This window comes from Biomphalaria glabrata, chromosome 11 (genome assembly GCF_947242115.1).
Source record: "Biomphalaria glabrata chromosome 11, xgBioGlab47.1, whole genome shotgun sequence".
In the NCBI taxonomy this organism is placed as follows: Eukaryota; Metazoa; Mollusca; class Gastropoda; family Planorbidae; genus Biomphalaria; species Biomphalaria glabrata.
The window spans coordinates 32472821-32490555 of NC_074721.1; the positions used below are offsets into that span (position 1 = coordinate 32472821).

The window sequence follows — 17735 nt, forward strand, 5'->3', positions numbered from 1 at the left end:
TAAGTTTTAATTACGCTACTTTCCACCTGTCTGGATTTCTTAACTTTATCAGCCTTCAAAACTAAAATAGTGGCAAAGCTCGAAGGTTTGTTTGGCCTCATACATATGGCATTACAAATGACGCATTTGTCAACCCCAATTTTTATTTTATTGATGCTTGACGTTCGTTTCATAATTTGTGTGGTAATAATGTAATGTCCCTTTACTATAGTACTAGAAGTGTACATGCATACACGGTACAAATATGCTTTTTACAACACATTAAAAACGTAATTAAAAACACAACAAACTTCCCCTGGCTAATGGTCATTCGAACCCCAGAGGGGTCGCAACGCACATGTTGAGAACCCCTGATCTTGACCTGGATAAGAGTTCGTTCTGCGCATGCGTGGAGGCTTCGCTCTGCGCATGTGTGACCTTTCTTGTTAGATGTACGCTACTTATGACAGCTATAGGGAAAGAATGTATAAAAAACAAATTTGAAGGTTTATTTGATTAAAATACGAAATGACTGGACTATAATAAGTATGTTTATGTGTTAAAGTATAAAACTATCTTTGCGAAGAGAAGTTCTATCATCTTAAATTTGAATTAGAGTTTTTGACCTAGGAACAGAGAGATGTGTAATATTTAGGTCTTATCTAGTGAAAGAATGTACGTCAGGACTTCTAAACTCGCAGATATAAGGAACGATTTTATGCAAAAAAGACAAATTTAGAACTTAATTTTTATTAAATATTGAAATCAATAGACTATATTTTGTATTTTTCATGTCTCAAAGTAAAAAAAAGTGTAATTCTTAAAATTAGATCAAAATCCTTTCGATCTTCTCTCATGTAAACATGGTCTAGATCAATGAAATGGTAATACTTTCATAGAGTAGGACAACGTTTTTTTTGAGGGTCTTAGGCTTGTTTTAGAGCTACTATACATACGTGACAGTTCCAGTTCGTACCCAAGGAACATTTATGCCAAGTCTTATCAAAACTGGTCAAACGACTTTGATGTATATGCGTAACATACTGTTGTAACTTCGCTCCTCCGCCACACTGATAGTGCACATCAGAGCACCATTAAACACAAGCAGAAGAGGACATGATTTATTGTACAGGAAGAAGGATTGTTGTAGATCCGGCTGTAGTGATCTGCAAGTTATTAGAGTTTGAGCTGTCTTGACTCAAGAGAACGTCCTTTTTGCTATCTGTGAACTGTGTTGAGGATCTGGGGCGGCACTGGGAAGTGTGTTGGTGGTCTGTACTGGTATCTAGAAAGAAAATGAATGGTGTCACTTACGATAGGACACATTGGGACTTGTTAGCTGAAGTCCATGTCTTTTTGTACTGTAAATAAATACCTCGGCTATTATTACTCCCTACCTTTCGTTGAATGCTTGCCTTAGATTCACAACAATACATACATACATACGCCTTACTTTCTGCTTTATGTTATAGATATTACAGGCAAGGTGCGAAAGGCAGGCATTTTGTAAAATATCTGGCGTAGTCAGGCAAAGTATGAAATGGTTCTCTATTTCCTACTTTGCTCAGGTTTTTTTAAATAGGATAATTAGTTTTACGTCAGACTGTGTTGAAAATGTGTTATTTAAAAATATATTTATTAACAAAATATAAATAAGTTTTTGTTGGACGCCAAGTATGTAGCCTGAAACCAGGGCAGCATTATTATAGTTCTAATATTGGGATTTACTGCAGCGGTTCTCAAATAGGTACATAATATTTAGTAAAATTTAGGATGCATTTAGCATGTGTTTTAATAATTCTCAAAAGTGATTCTGTTGGCAAAAGTAATATCTATATACCTAAGCTAAACACATGCGGTATTTGTTTTCTTAGCGAAAACATAAACTATAGCTTATCAATTTTTCTCTAACCAAAAAAAAAAGTTAAAAGTTAATCAGAAACATAATAGCAGGGTAAAAATAGAGTATGACTGTAATTCCACAATTCCTTATTGTGTCCTTTTTTAGCATAAGAAGCTATTGTATTTTGTAAAAGTGACGCAAGATAGTAACTATTTCAACATATTTTGAGATAGGTGATATATACTTTCGCTATTTTCAATTTATTCTTATAATTGGCAACATATATATTGTTACGAATCTCACTATCCAGGCTCTCTGCAAACTGCACCATACACCACCAACTTAAAGAACTTGACAAGTCAGGGCTCCAAAATAACGTAAAGGTTTAATGTCCATAAATAACAGCCAATACTGTACAATTGGCAGCACGTAGAACAGTACAAATAGCTCTGCGATAACAAATATCTCTCCGATAACCCCGTTCCGCCGTATCAACTCTTGCACTGGCCTCTCCGTCTCGTTCCGTGCTTGCACTGGGTTCAACAGTTCAGGACTGACTTCACACACTAGGCTCGTTATGTCGGACTCGATCACAGACCAAGATCAAGACGCCAGTCGTCTCAACTGTACTTGACAGTACTCCGCACTGAACCTTCGTAATGCTCCGTACAGAACCACACCGCTGAACTGTGCTGTAGTCGACCGGACTGTAGTGAACCGGGCTCTGAACCCCTGCCGTGAACCGTCTTGACTGCGACACCTCCGCTCTTATATAGGGTCCCTACTGGCCTTCTCGAACCGGACAGAACGCCGCTCGACGTTTATAGGTGGTCAGATGACTCCAACTCTCGTGACACTCCTGAGTTCTGTTCACGACGTCGATCCTTCCCGGACCGCCTTCGATCCTTCCAGAACAGCCGTGTTGACACTCGTCTCGGCTGACCGTCGTAACTCGCCACGGTTGACCGCTCATCTAGCGCTGGCCTGGGGCGATTTGCGTCGGCTGACTACACTCACACCACTTCGCCCATCTGTGCCACCACCAAGTTTATAACAATATATTATATTACAATGTGTTGTGTTTCAGGAAAAAAAAAATGGGACGACAAAAAATGTCTTACACCGAGCGGCAGTTATGCACGCTACGCATAGTTAGGGAGACACTAAAAGAAAAAGAATACGAAAAAAAAAAAAAAGAGAAAGAATGTTCCACTAACACGAGTAATGGCAAGGCTTATCTTCAAAGCCACCTTAACTTGCGATGATTTGACTTCCAAACGTATCAGTGTCTGCATACCGTGTCATCGGTTTAAGTTTGTATTATCTGGGCTTAATGGGGTCATATGTTTTTCTTAGTCTAGCTAGATTAATGAAAAAGCCCGCCCCGCTTGGCCAAAATCTTGAATGTGTTTTAAAACTCTAGGACTCGAGCCTCCTCAGAACAAAACACTAATTACTTAACCATCGAATTGCTTATAAAAATTGAAGTTTTCATAGCTATCTGTTGTTAGGTTTAAACTTTTAAGCGACGACCTACTTCTCTACTCAAAGTATAAAGGGGACTAATTCAACTTATACCGCCACAACTAAAAAGTACAGTTCCTCTTGTTCGATACTACACAAAATAATTATTTACAAATAAGTAACAAATCGCTTAATTCCTTAAATGATTTTAGTTTTGTCAAGTACAAGAAAAAAATTGTGCAAAATTTCAACTTAATCCGAGATTGGGTGTGGGTGTAGGAGAAATAGTGTGTTTCTTTTTACAAAAACAGACAGAGTGAGTTGATATAAGCATTGTAATTATTACAACTATAATAAAACACTGTCAAAGGGTTTTATTGTTATACAAACTCGTAGTCGTACTTAATTATTCAATGAAAATAATGTTTGGAGACATTTAAATTTCAGTATCGCTTTTAGATTGTAAGGTAAAGTTTCCCTTTCAGACTTTGCGATCTATGGGGCACATGATGTTTAGGTCATCTGCTGGTGTCATGTGGCCAGCACAACGATCAACTACCATTAGAGTTGGATTGACTAAGGTATGCCCTAAAAAATCCCGAAATTCAAAGCCCAGTCTTCACCGAGATTCGAACCCAGGACCTCAGGTTCGGAAGCCTAACCACGCAGTAACCGCAATCCCCCGTATATTTTAAAGCGGCAGACATTTGGTCAAGAAAAAAAGTTTTTTTTCCATATGCTAATTATAAAAGTTGCAATTAATAACTTACCCGCACTGTGAAATATGTTGTCTGGCAATAAGATGTTTTTTTACTGGTGTACATGTAAACAGAAAACAAATTAGAAAACAAAATATTTAAAATTGCACATATTTTATGCTTATTGAATGCTCGGTGAGTTATGGTCAAATCCAATCGATGAACATGTGGGACAAAAGTCTACTGCTCTTAGGCATTTGTAATGATTTTTAATATTAATGTGTAGTTTGCGAGAGGAAAAGGAAGAGAAACTAGAATTCAGCTTAGTCAATCTCATCTTATAAATTACAGACGTTACTTAAAAAAGAAAGGTGATTACTTCATATTCGTACTCATTAGCTAATCTATTTTTTGGCGTAAAAACTGTTTCTAAATATTTTTCTGAAATTGTATATAGTTGTAAAAATAGAATTACCTAATTGATCACGCAGTGAAAACTTTGGTTTGACTGTTATATATTTTTAAAAAATAAAATCATCTTAAAATAAAATTGTGCTTACGATATTTGTTTTCAGCACGACTTGACTAGAAATTAGCGCAATCAGTTGGCATGTTTCATTGTATTCATCAAGGAGTGAAATAAATAAATCAATCAGAAACATAAAAGTGTTGATTCCGTCTTGTCATTGGCCTCTTTCAGTCTTGAAACGACTATGGTTCATCTCGAACACTTTTTCACATGGCTGTGAAGCCCTATTTTGGAGAGACGCTCCCGTCCACATATATTGCATGTCAAGGTGGCTTTCGCTTTGGTGGTAGAAGAGCTGGCCATTTTCTGTGTGGCACGCTTTTCTTCACAAATCGAGGTCCATGTTTTCTCGCTTTCTATAGCTTTCTTGGTCACCATCTCTCTCCAGCTAGTGCGGTCTAAGGCTATGTCTTCCCAATGGTCAGTATCAATGTTCACTGATTACGTCTTATGCAGAAATAATTAATTAGACTGTTAACAATAGAAAGTTATTGTGAAGAGCTAAATTGAAATACTCACTGCAATAATGAAACATTTCGTATTAATTATAGACCACCATCACCTACATAATAGAAGAATTAAAAAGGACACTTTTGTATGCTAATTATCTCATTTTTTAAGTGTAGAAATATCAAGAGCTGCAATTTCTCCTCCCCACCGCTACCACGGTGGCTGCAAACAATTCAACAATATTTGGATGTTTGAATTTTTCAATGTCGTATTTAATACATGGGTTTTGTTGAATTGCGATTTTTAAAATTTCAATTTCACAGTCATCAAGACCATGTCATGGTCACTGCTCAAAGGAAAGTTCTGGCTTTAGCTTTGTTGATGCTTGATTTAAACCTAAAAAAAAAACACAGTATATAGTAATTGTGGGTGTTTTCTTATAAATTGTTAGCCATTTCATCAATTCGTCTTTGAACAAAATTCACATATTGACTATTCTTAGAAAACATCATTAAGATCACTAGAGGATCCAGAACTTTGGAATGAGGGGTGGGGCGATGCTTTCTTCTTTTATATATATGTTAGAGAAGGGAAACGAACCGAACCCGAACCGAACGTACCGAACTAGAACCTCACTTACGACAGAACCGAGTCAAACCCGAACTATAAATTGATCGGTACGAACCGAACCGAACGAAGTGTCCTTATCTTGACCGAACTAAATCAAAGCTTTTGCAATACTTTTTTAGTAAGAAAAACTAAAAACTTAGTTTCAGTGAAATGATTTGACAGTTATTTTAAATTTTTGGAAAACTCGGTTGATCAATTTATGTCGTCTTCTATTGATTCACCGCGAATGGCGCGGTAGCATCTAATATTTGTGTGTTAATGAAATGAGAGGTTCGTAGAAACCAAAAGTAGACTCTGAATGTAGAAACTACCAGGAAAAGTGGTCACATCTTTGCCACTTATGAAGTACGAAAACAAGCCAATATTTTTTTTTTGGTATCAAGATGTTTGTGACTGTTTCTAAAGAACTTTACTTTAAACACATTATGAAATCAAAATTATTAACAAATATTGCGACATTCTTAGTTTGAGCCACCAAGAAAAAAAAACTTGTTAAGAAACGCTTAGATATTAGAGGATTGACGAGAATATTTACCAATAAGGGACAAGAAAATGAATCGGCGGTAAAGGCCTGGTACAGAGCTGCTCACATTTTAAGTCGTGAAACAATGGCTTGAAATAAAACATATTATGACAGTGTTTCTCACATGCCCGTGTGGCGACTCCCCAGATAACAACATTTTCGTTCGAGCCCCATTTAGAAGCTTTCACAGTGAGGTCCGTGAATTTTTTTTAAGAATGTAATAAAAAAGAAAAGAAACTTAGTCACAATTTTTTTATTTTATTTTTCATTTCCATTAAGTTATTACTGTGTAAAGTGTGTATAGAATACAAATTAACGTCATTAAACTTCACTAAAACTTTGCTGTTTTATTATTTTTTTTTGTTTTGTTTTTATTTTGGGTGGGAAATAGTGTTGCCTACATATTTTTTTCAGCGTTGTAAAAAGTTCTTTCCGGAGGTAGAATTGAAGATACGATTGGTTTCCGCTCAAGACGGCAAGGGGTCTGAACATTTTTTTTTCGCCGCCCCCACCTCCCGTTGTTGGTCGGTTGTTGGCTTATAGCTCCAACAGCTAGTACAACTGAATGATGTAAGCGTTTTATATTTTTTAAATAACTACCTAAACTTTAAATAAACTTGAACAAACATCTTTGTGAACAATAGCTCAATATGATTGTTATTATTCACGATTTAACTTGAGATAAAATATAGATCTAATAGTAATGAAACAAACTGATATTTAAACACAATCTAGCTCACAAAAAAATAGTCTTTTTTTTCACATGTAAAGATCGTCTCACATTTAAAACAGATACGGTAATTTCATCATTGTCACTGCATAACCACCAATCAATCGCTTAACCTCTTCTTACTGCCGCCTAAGAAATACACACACTCCATAACATCTCCTTTTGTTAGGACGTTGGCTTTAAGACGTGCCAGGTTCAAGAGCCTTCCATCTGTATTCGACTTAAGCGTAGTGATAATAAAATACACAAGATTCATTAGCATAGTTACAATGTTTAAACACAAGTTGGTGAGCTGGCTGTACTCACTGCCAGTGTCCATCACACATGTCATGATACTCACTTCAGTGTCCATTATGTACCTCACTGTAAGTACTCACTTGACGATTCAACAAACAACTCATGTTCAACATATGGCCCTGATAGCCAGTCATCCTACCAACTAGCTGCATAACGTATGTCGAAGTCCTCAGGACTCAACTAGAGCTCAGACATATATCTATAAAAGTCTCAAGCAGCAATTGAAGTGAAAACAAAATATATTCCAATTTAAAAAATCAAAACAAACTCAAACTCATCGCACCTAAACGCCAATAACGACTTCAAAATTTCAAGCGTTTAAAGAATCTAAACCAAGCTTGATAAACTGATAATATTTCATCATCGTAACAACTCCCTAAAAAAAATTCCACGACATACCTAATAGCCTACTACTCATCGCCGCCTTCAAAAAAATCAAAACAAGCCGCATAAAAACAACTGAAACCAGGTCTACCAAAACTTGCGACCCTCTTAAAACAAAAAAGCGCTTGCTGCCACCCTGTGACCGTTCAATACCAGACATTCTTACCACAAGGACACACCAGGTACAAAAAAAAATCAACGCTCGACCTCAAGTAACCGCAAGAGAAAAAAACAACTCAAGCCTGTCACTGCACTCTCGCCACTAGCGGATCCAGAACTTTGGAGTGGGGGGGGGCGATTTTTTTCCAAACCCTAACCCTAAAGCCCAGTAAACCCTAACCCTACGCATAAACGTGCATACAGCGCGCGCGCGCGCGCGCGCACACACACACACACACACACGCACACACATATATATGTATATATATATATATATATATATATAAATATGAGAATAAAAAAAGCAGCATTTCTCAACCTTCGGCGAAAACCAAAACAACTGGGGCAGCGCTATAAGGTTCTCTGGTGAAGTTCGGGGCGAAGCCCCGACGCCAAAAGCGTTTTCTTGCATTCTTCACTGCAGAAACGCATTCTCCTGACAAGTACAGCTCATTATTCATATTATTAAAAAACGACCTTTCGAATAATGTTGTACTTGAAAAATATTCTAATTTGAATTTATAGACCCATAATACATTGCAAATAAAACCGATTTGTTCCTTGAAAAGATAGGATACCCCACGTATTTAGATTTTTGCTTTGAGGATCGCCGCCGAAAAAAAACTTATTCGATAAATAGTATTCAAGAAAACTCTAGCATAAATTGTGAGTTATAGTCCCAAATTTATTTAGCTAGAAAAATATCAGATTGAGTAAAGGTTGGGAAAAGGCGACTATGAAAACGTTATTTGAGTCTAGAACTCATCTCAATCATGACTCTTATACTGAAAAATTTCGTTTGAATTCTAACTTTTCCAATGCAAAGTCTTTCTTAAAATACTTATGATAACTTCATGTGAAATTACAAAAACTCTGTCTGGAAATCGGAATGGCGGTAGAGTGAAAACGATTAATCCTCGCTACTTTACTAATTTCTGCTAAAGATTGCATTTGGCATTAAAGAATAGGTATGGGGCGACTCGATATAAGAATTTAATTTATAGTATATATAAATTATATTAGTAACAGATTTTTTAAATTTTGTAATTTCTTAACTATAATACAAAAAGAAAAAGTATTGATTTGTCCGATGGGGGAAATGCGATTGCATGTATCGCCCCTCCCACCTGGTACAACCCTTTTTCATTTAAATTTTCTAATGATACAATTTGAGATTAGAGTGTGGTACGACATATTTACAATGGGTCACATATCAATACGTAGTTTATATTATATAAATATTCAACTATTTTTATTCACAAACTATGATTCTCCACAAAAATAGGACCGCCCCCCCCCCCAGCACTCAGAGGGCTAGAGTGGGGAGGGCAGTACTTGCAATCGCCCCCCCCCCTCACCCCACCGAATCGGCCAAAATACCAGAAAGGGAGCGACATAATATAAAATTTATATATTAATTCAACTAATTTTGTTCACAAACTATGATTTCTCAATAAAAACGGACCGCCCCCCCACTCAAAGGGTTTAGGTGGGAAGGGCAGAAGAGGTATTCGTCCCCTCCCCCCACCAATCGGCAAACAGGGAACGACATAATATAAAGATCGGTTAAAATATCAATAACAAGTTACAAGGATATAGATATTTAATTGATTTTGTTAGCAGGCTGTGATTTCTACCAATAAATTGGACCGCCCCCCCACTCGAAAATTAAGGGGGAGGGCGGGATCGATACCATCGCCCCCTCCCGACCCCACCAAATCGGCCAACATACTAGAGGGGGGGCGAAATAATCTAAAAATAGGTTGAAATATAAATAATTAGTATATATTTTTAACATAAGTAATAAATTCGTATACAAATTGTGTGAATCCTATACTAAAGTTCGTCCGCCCCCCCCCCTTTCCCCCCGAAGGGGGGGGGGGGGTCGGCCGAGTGGGGGGGGGCGATCGCCCCTACCGCCCCCCCCCCCCCTGGATCCGCCAGTGACTCTCGCATGGCCCCGAAATTCAAAAACTCAAATTACAACTCCAAGCACCGATCGACCTTACAACAATACACGGGTGGGGTAGACACGACAAGACCCATCGCCATTGCCTGTCCCTCAAAAACCCTCTCCCGCCTTCTCAAACTCAACAAAACGCCAACACGGCAAAATTATACACAACTGGCTAACCATACTGCTCACCTGGCTAAGCCACAACAAAGCCTCAACGTACTAGAAAAAAAAATTACGGGTGACTATGACTATAGGGTCACCTCTCTCTGCCATCTTCAAAACAAAACGCACACTGAAACCAAGAAAAAAAAACCTGTATTGGCATTTCTGCCCATCGCGGAAAAAAATGCTGAACAAAACTCCACCTTATCTCGCAACATCTTATACTACCTAAACACACACATACTTAAGATGACGTTACCCTCAAACTGTGGATGCACTAAGGCCACAAAACAATGGCTCTAGCTTTGTAATCATAGGAATCCTTGGGCCCTAGGCATCTTTTCTATGCCTCTTTTTTTGGGCCCTCCTGCCTCTTTTATGTGCTTTTTTTTTTTTTCGTAATTTTTTTTTCTTTTTTTTTTTTGAGCTATTTAATGATGGTCTAGAGGTTAGTTTCGCTTGGTGCGTTATCGCTAGGCGGTGTCCAATTCCGATGGTCTAGAGGTTAGTTTCGCTTGGTGCGTTATCGCTAGGCGGTGGTGTCGAATCCAGAGTCACAGGTTCGAGCCTCGGTCTGCGCATGCCCTTATTTTCGTAGCATTTTAATTCATTACTTTCTCTCTTAAAAACTTGGTCCCTGGTGCTGTTATTTATTTATGTTTAATATATGTATATATCATTTGTTTCAGCACCTAGCTTCAACTCTATGTTTACATATTAAGTAAATAAAGCAATCCTAATCAAGGTTGCGAATGGATAAGATCTCTGAAGATCAACTGGAGTGACATCAAACATTTAATTTTCTCTGAATCTTGTATACAAGAAAACATCAACTGTCTAATCAAGGAATTTGAAGTGGTCTTCTCAGAAGGAATAGGCACTGTCAGAAACATGAAATCAAACATAGCAATAAAAGATGATGCTAGACTAAAATTCTGCAATGCAAGGCCCGTCCCTTATACTATCAAGGCAAAAGTAGAAAAGGAGTTGAATAAACTAGAGAATGAAGGAATTCTGTCTAAAGTGAATAACAGCAACTGGGCAACACAATAGTAGGCCTATCAAGAATGAAACCATCAGGCGACGTTCTAGGATTTTACATGTGATGCATGTTATCAATACTGTTCTTTAGTTTCCTGGGTCAAATTTTTACTCCTTTTTTAAATATAGGGTTGACATTAGTTTCTATCCAGTCCCTTGGTACTCTGCCCTGGTTAAAAGATGCCTGAAAAAAGTATTTCGAACACTGGTGCTTTGATTTGTTCTTTGTCTTATTTATCTGGAATACCATCAGGTCAGATGCTTTATTCGGTTTAATTAATGTTCGCTAATAGGTTTGGGATCCCTTTAACTTCTATATTTCCTAAAATGTCTACTAAGTTATATTAAAAAATATGCAACCGTTTTATTTAATGTTTTTTATAGGTTTAATAATAACAATTAGTATTCTGTAATACACGCTTTTTATATTTAAAACAAAATGTTTAATTAGTTTTAAAAGAGTAAATATCTATTTAATATGTGTATAATTTAATTAATAATTAATAAGCAGTGTTCTAACACTTCATTGAATACATATGAATACTAACAATAACAGTAATATATCTCCGTACCAGGGGCGGACTGGCTATATGGGCAAACTGGCAAATGCCCGGTGGGCCGGTACCAAATGGGCCGGTCTGGTCGCGACCAAAGGAGAAAACAAGATTACAAAGAGAGTTTGTGTTACACAAACTCAGAGGCGGCCCCCGTCGAAGTCGGATCCCTGTCGGATCTGCATATTCGCAAATAATATTCAAGAGGTGATTTAATTTTGATGTAAAATGTTTTACACGTTTCGGATGTTCCTTCAGAGTTGAAGATAATTACTTCCTAGTCCAAACCTCCCGCAGGACGACGGGGGATGGGAGCGGGCAGGGTTTGAACCCTGGGCCATCCATAAATCTGAACGACAGTCCAGCGCGCAAACCGCACGACCAGGCAGCCATCCGATGGTCAAAAGTAATAATGTTTCAAAGATTCATTTGCCGTAAATTTAAATTTAAATTTAATAAAAAAATATTAGATTAGTTTTAGTATATTAAAACATTACAATATTGATCAAAACGTTTGGAAATGAAAATCTACACTTTTTTTTTACACTTTAAGTTTAGAAATTGAAATTCTACATCTTAATCTAGTCTATTTTAGTCTAAACTAGATCTAGAAATTCTAGATCTAGACTCTAAAATAATTTTAATTAGAATATAAATCCAGATCTAGATATACTGTAATAAAAATCTAGATCTAGTTTAAAAAATCTAGATTAGATCTAAATCAAGATATCATTCCTTTTTTAAACGCGAGTCACATAACGAGGCTTAATAAACATTACTATACCGAGTTCTTTTTTCATTTCATTTGAAGAATTAATTCCATATGACGTCAAAGGAAAAAAAACACTACGTCACACGGCCTAGCTAGAATAAAAATCGCCTTCATCATTACGAGCCATTTATCGAGTGTTCATAGACTTTGGTGCACCGAGTGCGTTCTTTAAGCATTTCATTTAAAGAATTCATTCCATATGACGTCAAAGGAAAAAAAAACACTACGTCACAAGGCCTAGCTAGACTAAAAATCACCTTTATCAACACGAGCCATTTCTCGAGTGTTCATAGACATTGGTGCACCGAGTGCGTTCTTTTAGCATTTCATTTAAAGAATTCATTCCATGTGACGTCAAAGGAAAAAAAAAAACACTACGTCACACGGCTTAGTTAGACTAAAATATGTTTTCATTAATACAAGCAATTTTTTCGAGGGTTAATAGACATTGGTGCACCGAGTGCGTTCTTTTAACATTACATTTAAAGAGTCCATTCATATGACGTCAAAGAAAAAAAAATCCATTACCTCACAATAGGCTAGTACCGGTACCATAAAAAAAAATGTCTTTATTTACACGAGATATTTAACGAGGGTTCATAGACATTGGTGCACTGAGTTCTAATAGATATTATTTAAAAAGGATCAAAGCCACATTGTTTTTGCGTTTTGTCTGTCAGTCGGTCTGTCCGTTATCTTGATATAAAAAAAACAACTAAAAGTTATTAAAAATTGATTAACCTTTATTTTACGTTTCAAAACATCGCAATAATTTTTAGGTATGAACACAATTGAAAAGTTTATATAATAGATTGTTCCGGATGTTTGTATAAATAGTAAAAGAAAAAGAGAATTTCAGATAAATGTAATACCATTAATTAAATTTTTTGGATGGTCTCGTATAAAAATTAGATGTACTACAGCCACGTGGAGAAATTTTCATACCTTACTTTGGTGTTTGGATTCTGTTTTCCTTAAAAATTGGAACATAATATTAACGATAATTAGATTTTTTAATGTTTTAGGTAGAAAGTTAAATGTACTGTAAGAGAGTAGTGAGTTAAAATATTTTTCATAAAAATCCGTAAAAACATTATTTCGTAAATGAGAAGATTATTTGTTTATTAATTAGAAGAGGGAGTTCAAACAATTATTGGGCGTTAGTAGATTTTTAAATAAATTCGGAAATTTCTGGCGACGATTTGTAAGAAACAAAATCCGGAACTTTCTTTATCAATTACAAAACTTCTATGTTATGTTTTACAAAAAAATTAAATGTCTAAAAAGTAATTTTCAGTAATCAATTCTAGTACATTACTTTTTTTAAAAGCCTTATGCGATTTCAAACAATCATTAGGCATAATTCATGTTTTATAAAACAATATCCGGAACATTTTTACACTTAATGAAATATAAGTCAGTATAGAGATTATGATTTAGCATTAATATGCTATTTACATAAAAAACGGAACAACATATTATTGATAATGTGTTTTTGAAACGTTTAAGAATGGAAATAGAATGTAATATAAGTTAGAAGAGCAAACAAACATTTGTTGGCGTTGTTTAGTTTTGCACAAAAAAATCCGGAACAATCAATTTTAGATACTTAAAACTATTGAGATGTTATGGGAGGAACATTAAAGGGTAAATCAGATTTTCAATAGCTTTTAGAGTTCTAGTTTTTTAAATCTAATCGTGACGGACAGACCGACCAACAGACAAAACGCACAAAAATAAGCTTCTTTTATTCGGATGGGGGCACTAAACAAAAAATAAATAAAATCTGATTTTTAAAAAAAGTTTAAGGAATTGGTTTAGCACCTGATCATGTTGCGACGTTACGCTACTGCACGAAAATCGCTGCATAAAAAGTCCATTTAAAAAAATGTGCGTGATATTTACATACAAAGTGCATTATTAGCCTTTATAAACAAACAGAAATGTTTTCTTTTAATTTTAGCAGCTAGTTGACCAGAAAAAACGTCTTTAACTATTATTTGTATTTGTTGTAAACATTTCCTGTACATTTTAAAAATATATTTGACTTAGTGATACTGAAAATACACAAAAATTGTCCATCTTTGGTAGCATATTGTAACATTGCCTCCCTTACATTTACGTAATTGTTTTAGAATTGGTGTATTTTTATGAAAAAATCGCTTGCATAATTAATTTTATAAATTAAACGGTTTGCTTTTAGAAAACCAAAAGTAGCCGTTGCACCTAAACTTTTCAAGCCGGATTTAATGATGAAATAATATTTTTCATATCTCTTCTAGTTTTCGAGATCTGAGTGTGACAGACGGACAGACGGACAGACGGACAGACGGACAGACGGACATTTTGCACAAACCTAATAGCGGCTTTTTCCCCTTACGGGGGCCGCTAAAAATCAATGCAGACTACTTTTAAAAAAGTGACAGCAACAAGACACAAAGGCCCGAACATGTTTTCTTGTTTTTTTTTAAATTATTATTACAATTAATTTTGTTTGAAATTCAACAAGAATATAATTTTAAGAATTACACTATACACTGTACGTATTATCATTTGTAAAACGTTAGACCGTACCACTGGCGGATCCAGGGGGGGGGGCAGTAGGGGCGATCGCCCCCCCCCACTCGGCCGACCCCCCCCCCGAAGGGGGGGTGGCGGACGAATTATAGTGTAGAATTCACACAATTTGTATGCGAATTTATTACTTATGTTAATAATATATACTAATTATTTATATTTCAAACTATTTTTAGATTATTTCGCCCCCCCCTTCTAGTATTTTGGCCGATTTGGTAGGGTCTGGAGGGGGCGATGGCATCAATCCGCCCCCCCCCACCATAAACTTTCGAGTGGGGGGGGTCTTATTTACTCTATCTCATATTTTTCTAGTTAAATAAATTTAGGACTATAACTCACAATTTATGCTTGAATTTTATTGAATATTATTAATCGAATTATTTTTTTTTTCGGCGGCGATCCTGAAAACCTTAATCTAAATATGTGAGGTATCTTATCTTTTCAAAGAACAAATCGGTTTTATTTATTTAAAATGCAAGAAAACGCTTTTGGCGTCGGGGCTTCGCCCCGAATCCCACAGATAAATAATGAGCTGTAGATGTCAGGAGAATGCGTTTCTGCAGTGAAGAATGCAACAAAACGCTTTTGGCGTCGGGGCTCCGCCCCGAACCCCACTAACAAATAATGAGCTGTAGATGTCAGGAAGATGCGTTTCAGCCGTGAAAAATACAAGAAAACGCTTTTGGCGTCGGAGCCTCGCCCCGAATCCCACTGATAAATAATGAGCTGTAGATGTCAGGAGGATGCGTTTCTGCAGAGAAAAAAATGCAAGAAAACGCTTTTGGGCGTCGGGGCTCCGCCCCAAACCACACTGAAGAAGCTTAAAGCGCTCTCCTAGACCCCCAAGCTTGCAAGAGAAAGACTGTTTTTTTTCTGTTTTCTTCGCCGAAGATTGAGAAACAGTCTTATTTTCTTCTCATATATCGAATATATCGATATATATATATATATATATATATATATATATATATATATATATATATATATATATATATATATATATATATATATATATGCTGTACGCACGTTTATGCATAGGGTTAGGGTTTACTGGGCGTTAGGGTTTACTGGGCGTTAGGGTTAGGGTTTGGAAAAAAATCGCCCCCCCCACTCCGAATTTCTGGATCCGCCAGTGGACTGTACTTTCTGCTATGCACGAGCGGCAAGGCCTTCAACACTACTTTGATGTCTTCGAGACTGTTTTTGGCTGGTCGGCATGGGCCTTTGATGGCACTCCTATTTTTGTTTTGCTCTTTCCCTCACCCGTTTTTTTTTTATGGTTCCATGAAAGTTAACGAAAAAGAGGGATGGGAGAGGATAAGTTAGAAAACATTGATAGAACGCAGCAAAAGGGGAGACAATTAGCTCTTTAACAAAACACATACACACAACAGCGAAATTGCAAACCACCCAACGTATTCACAGCTAAATATGGGTAGGGTAACGTGGGGCAAAAAGCCCCCCTAAGCTTCTATGGCCTATACAAGCTAGCTTATTAATATAATTTTATCTTAAATTTGGTTTTCATTTAGTGCTACATGTCTAATTTACAAATTAGTTTTTAAAATAAATTTATTTCATTGCATCTAAAAATTATTGCATGAAATTTAAAAAAAATTTTAAGGGACATTTTACCCCACACTTGGGGCAAAAAGCCCTTCCAAGGGCCACTTACCCCAAAAGCAAAAATTGTGGTAAATAAAGAATTTAATTGTTTTTTAAATCTCTTAGGTGTATATATTATTGTGTATATATATGTGTATGTGTAATTTTGTTTTCAAATAATTTTTTTTTATCCTTGCACACAAGAATAATAATGATAATTGATTATTAATTATGTTCAAGCAAATAAGGATTTTCTTTTCTTCGTAGATGTTTGTTTTTGTGTATAAATTTAGGCTGGTAATTTTGTTTTCATTTTAGTTTGTAAACAAGATAAAAAAGAAAATTGATTAAAATGCAGAAGCAAAATTAATGAAAACTAAAAACTTTAACAATTATTTTTATGTTTTTCAGCTCTTAGTTGTATGTATTAGTGTACCAGTATGTAATTATATAAACACATGAATTTGTTTTTAAATAATTTTAGCTTGCGATATTTGGTATACACAAACATAAATAATAAATTTTGACAAACAAATTTAAAAAGTATAAGTGAAATATTTAATAATTATAAATGTAATTTTTTCGGAGACATTGTTAAGTGGCATCCCATCAGCGATAGCTTTTAAAGCTCCTGTCAAGAATGTTGACCATACGAGCCTTGTGTTTTTCTCTGGTAATTTCTTAACATTTTCTGAAATGAAAAAAAAATTAAAAAAAAAATAATTTTAAATTAAATTGTGCACATTTTAAACTTTAAAAGCTTATGGATCTCAAAAGATAAATATATATAATTCCAAACATAGCAGGCAAAAGTAGAATAAATAATAACGATCTAGAAAATGGATGGCTACTTGGTCGTGCGGTTTGCGCGCTGGACTGTCGTTCAGATTTGTCAGTGGTCCAGGGTTTAAACCCTGCCCGCTCCCATCCCCTGTCGTTCTACTATCTGCGATTTGAAAAGAAAAAGTAAGTTTCTTGTTGTTTATTTGTAATAACATAGATCTAAAAATACTACACTTAAGGCTTACAAAAAAAAAATATTATTTAGTTAAAACATAAATCTAGATCTAAATCAATTTTATACAGCTGTGATTAACGGCAAACTTATACTTAGTATGAAGTCATTGATGATGAAAATTATTACAATAATTACAATAATTTATGTACTATTATATAGCGCTGTTACATCCGATATTTAATAAAAGGAGATTTAGAATCATTTATATTTTAAATAATATATTCATATACAAATCTCGTTTTTGAGAATGTACTAGGACGAAACAAGAGCTTTTCACATTTAGAAGTACCTCTTTAACCGTTCTGCTTTCTCTTATCTTTTAAAGGAATATATATAGTTCGTCCATCGTAGTTCGATTATGAC

The 17735-nt window shown here is 35.6% G+C and overlaps 1 long non-coding RNA gene across 1 annotated transcript; it reads right to left on the bottom strand.

Annotated features, from left to right (window-relative positions):
• Positions 1-16889: 16889 nt before the first annotated feature.
• Positions 16890-17371, bottom strand: LOC129921764 (uncharacterized). Its single transcript, XR_008773727.1, has 2 exons — positions 17206-17371; positions 16890-17045 (listed from the first exon to the last, which is right to left on the bottom strand). It is a non-coding gene; the product is annotated as an uncharacterized LOC129921764 (long non-coding RNA).
• Positions 17372-17735: the final 364 nt, after the last annotated feature.